We start from the raw sequence: 4,763 nt of genomic DNA on the forward strand, positions 1-4,763 counted from the left end.
TCTCTTGGAACCCCAAGAAATTGCACCTCCACCAAGTGTAAATACCCAACCAGTTGTGGACAAGTTGTCCCCAAGATTGGATATCCAACTTGCATCTGTATATCCTTCTAATATCGAAGGAAATTTGGAGTAGTGAAGGCTTAGTCCTTTGGTTTTCTTGAGATAACCTAGGACTCTTCCAATTTCCTTCCAGTGATCCACACTTGGATTACTTGTAAACCTACTAAGTTTACTTACCGCAAATGCTATATCAACTCTAGTACACTGGGCAGCGTACATTAAACTCCCTATAGCACTAGCGTACTCCAATTGAGCCACCGCTCTTCCTTCATTCTTCTCTAGTTTTACACTATGATCGAATGGAGTATTGGCATCTTTAACCTTGAGATGGTTAAATTTGTTCAATACTTTCTCAACATAATGGGCTTGCCCTAACGCAAAACCCCCACTATGTTTCTTTACTTTGATACCGAGTATGGTATCAACTTCTCCAAGATCTTTCATCTTGAAGGTTGATGATAGAAACCTCTTCGTTTCTTCTATCCCTTTCATGCTATTACTTAGAATAAGCATGTCATCCACATATAAGCAAACAATGATCACATATCCCTTTCAAGTTTTGGAATAGAGACACTTGTCTTCATTGTTATGTCTAAATCCATTAGACATGATGGCTTGATCAAATTTCTCATGCCATTGCTTAGGAGCTTGTTTCAATCCATATAAGGATTTTACAAGTCTACAAACTTTATGTTCATATTTTGGTAGGACAAACCCTTCGGGTTGTTCCATATAGACCTCCTCATTGAGGTCACCATTAAGGAATGTCGTTTTGACATCCATTTGATGAACATACAAGTTGTGTATAGAAGCTAAAGCGAACAAAATTCTTATAGAAATTGTTCTTGCAACAGGCGCATAGGTATCGAAATAATCGATACCCTCTTTTTGCCTAAACCCTTTTGCTACTAATCTAGCTTTAAATGTTTGGATAGTGCCGTCAGTGTGGTATTTTCTCCTAAATACCCACTTACACCCAATTAGCTTAGACCCCGGTGGGAGATCTACCAATTCCCAAGTGTTATTGGAAAGAATGGAATCCATCTCATCATTGATGGCTTCTTTCCAAAATGCACTATCTCTCGATTGCATAGCTTCTCTATAAGTCTTAGGATCATCCTCAACGAGAAGTACAATAGGAATTTTCCTAATGACTTCCTCTCTATTTCCTTCTACCATGTAGAATGAAATTCGTTGAGAATCTATCTCATCCACTACTAGACTTTTATGATTTTTAAGCTTTTGACTTCTTCTAGGTTCAAAGGGTTGCTTTATATCCTTTTGAGAATTCTCCTCTTGAGAATCAACTTTGGATGTAGAAGCTTGAGAATTGTTCTCATATAACAAATTCTCCTTTAGAGATGTTGAAGCTTGAGAATTGTTGTCACATAACATATTCTCAAAAAATTCAACTTCTCTAGATTCAATCACAATATTAGACTCTAAGTCTAATAGCCTATAAGCTTTACTATTGTTGGCATAACCAACAAAAGCACACTTTATGGCTCTTGAACCTAACTTTGTTCTATTAGGTTCGTTTTTCTTGCAATATGCAAGACACCCCCACACTTTAAAGTACCCTATGTTGGGTTTTCTTCCTTTCCATAACTCATATGGAGATATCTCATTTTTCTTCATCGGTGTTCAATTAAGAATGTGACAAGCGGTTAAAAGCGCTTCACCCCATAAGTTGAAGCTCAACTTAGAAAACACCAACATAGAATTTATCATCTCTAGATAAGTCCTATTTTTCCTTTCGGCAACACCATTGTGTTGTGGTGTATAAGGTGCAGTGCACTCATGAATTATACCATTTTCTTCACAAAATGTATTGAATTCATTAGAGAAGTACTCTCCTCATCTATCACTTCTTTTCTCCACCTCCTCGGGAGTGTCTTTGTCGGATGGCTCGGCTAGAGGTGCCAGGATGACTCAAGGATGTAGGCAATTTTGAGAGTGATTAAAAGAAACCTCACCTTGTCTTGCCACCTAGTAAAATTGGATCCATCAAACCTATCCAATCTCACTAGGTCTTGGTTCATGATCTTCATGGTCTCCCCTTCCATTGAAACAAAAAGGGTTAAGCTTTTGAATGTTAGGAAAATATAAATTTGCCTCAATGGAAATTACAATAAATTACAACTCTATGCAAAATATTACAATAGACAAGGATTGATTAAATAAAGTGTTGCAACTCTATAACTGAAAATACAAATAAAAGGAGAAGGAGATGTAAGATGATAGAAATAGAAAATACAACTCTATTACAAAAAGATACAAGTAAACTATAAGTGTTTGAACAAAGGAAATAAAAGGATTACAACTCTTAAACAAAATTACAAGTAAATAGAAAAAGAAGAAAAGAAGAAAGAGCAATAGAAGAAAAATAAGAACAAGAACCAAAACAATAAACTCTCACTCACACAACCAAAGTGAAGAGTGTTGGGGATCACCAACTTGAACAAGGTTTGAAACCTTTGTCCAAAAGCTTATTTCCCCCTAACTCAAGCACTAAGGGATCTCTCTCAGATATTGGAAAAGCTTTCTAGAATTATCAAGCCTCAAGGTGTTTCTAGCCAAGTGCTCTAATAGATAGAAATGTTGTGTCTTACAAGTGAGCTATAGGCTCCTATTTATAGAGTTTAGAGACACCCTTTGAATTTCAAATTCCACCAACCCCCATGGATGTTACCAATGTTTAATTGGATTAATATGGAATAAAAAAAGAGATTTGGGAGTTATTTGGGTTTTTTGAGCCGTTCAACAAAGATTGAAAAAACTGAAAAAAATTAGTCAGTTTTTGGTCTGTGGCCGCGGCCACTAGTCTTTGTCCCATAGGCCGCGGCCACCAACATTCAGTGGTCGCGGCCACCGACCAATTTCAGCACAAAAAAATGTGTTGTTTTTCCAAACGGTTCCAAACCCTCCCAAATGAGTTTGTAACTCCTAAAACACATTATTGGGGTTAAAATCATATCTCTAACATCCATATCACATATGGCTTTATGAAATTCATCTCAATATTGTGTAACAACAATTTTACACAATAAAGGGTAATATTTGGAAATTACAAATTTGTAACACCAAATATGTTACATTATTTGGATATATCTCATATAACTAAATATTGTAACTCTCTATTATATGTTACAATATGTGACACACTTTGTCAAATTTATTTAATCTAAAACATTATATTATAATATAATATTACATTATATTATAAAATAATATAACACTTATGAACAATCTGGTCCTCTGGGACCACAATGTATTAGGGGCCATTAGAACCCACTATAAAGGGAACCTCACTTCATCATTGAAGGGGGTTGGAAAAATATTGTAGTTTGGTATCAAGAGAAATACAAGTTCTTTTCCCCATTTCCTTCTACAACTATTTTCTAAGTTTCTTATTATATTTTTTAAGTTCTTCATTTATAAGCATTATACTTTGATTTTTCTAACTTAACATCGTTGACGAGTTCTCACCGTCAATAGTTTGGCGCCGTCTATGGGAAGGATAAGTGCCAAGTCACTGTTCTTCCATTAACTTCGACATAAAGAGATGCCAAGACGCTCTAAGAGAATGAGAGAACCACAAGAGGTGGAGGTCCACCTCGACAGAGATCAGCTGAAGGCCTCCATGAGGAATCCCCCACCACCCGAAGATGTGGGTGCACCAAAGGAGCTAGGGGTTCCTGAGGGTTAAAAGGAAGCCTTGTCCCCGGCCGTCTCACTTGATGAGAATCGTCTGAGGTTAGCAGCTGCCCCCGCAAGAGATGTCGGCGAGTTCCCATCCCCAAGGCCGCCATAAGTGCCGAACTCCGGCCGGCAAGATTCGGGCCCATCGACGCACAAGCCTGACAAGCATCCCCGAGTCCATTCCATGAGCTCGAGTTCTAGATCTCGATTTTACGAAGAGGAGATACGCAGACTACACCGGAAGAACCAAAGGATAGAAACCACCTTAGAGAACATGCAATAGGTTTTGAACAGCCTGCTACAAGGAAATAGGCCCAGAGGGTGGAGAAACCATGGTTCCTGTGGATGATGGGAGGACTCGGCTCTCCATCGGTAATACCCCTCAGACAAAGCAGCGTGAACACCCTGGGAAGGAGAAGCATCCCAGATGCCAGAGCAGAAGAACAACGCTAACCCTCCTAATGAAGCCGAAGTCACCTCTAGAGAGGCGCCACCTGACCTAAGAGAAAAGCTCAATAGAAGGAGATCAGAAGTAAGGAAAACACCTCATGTGGCCCCTCTGAAGGGTATAGAAAAGAGAAAGGCCAACCCTACCAAGCTGAGGGGCTCCTTGAATATGAGGCGACAGGAGCTAGACACCGAGATGAGGAGCCTTCAGAGCAAGATCGTCACGACATCTGGGGGGCACATTACCGATGAAGAATTCGACTACGAGCCACCTTTCACGCAAGAAATCCAGTTGGAACGACTCCCGAATAACTTTAAAGAACCTCATATGACCCCTTATGAGGGAAATACGGACCCTAAATACCATCTAGACACGTTCAATGACCTAATGAAACTGGGAGAAATTAATAGCAGGGCCAGGTGCCACTTCTTCGCTGTCACGTTAAAAGGACCTGCTTACAAATGGTTCAAAAGACTATGACCAGGGTCTATTAGGTCATGGCAACAATTTTCTGACGAATTTCTCCAACTACATCATGCCGTACACGATTATA

The sequence above is a fragment of the Humulus lupulus genome, chromosome 3 (assembly GCF_963169125.1).
Source record: "Humulus lupulus chromosome 3, drHumLupu1.1, whole genome shotgun sequence".
Lineage (NCBI taxonomy): Eukaryota > Viridiplantae > Streptophyta > Magnoliopsida > Rosales > Cannabaceae > Humulus > Humulus lupulus.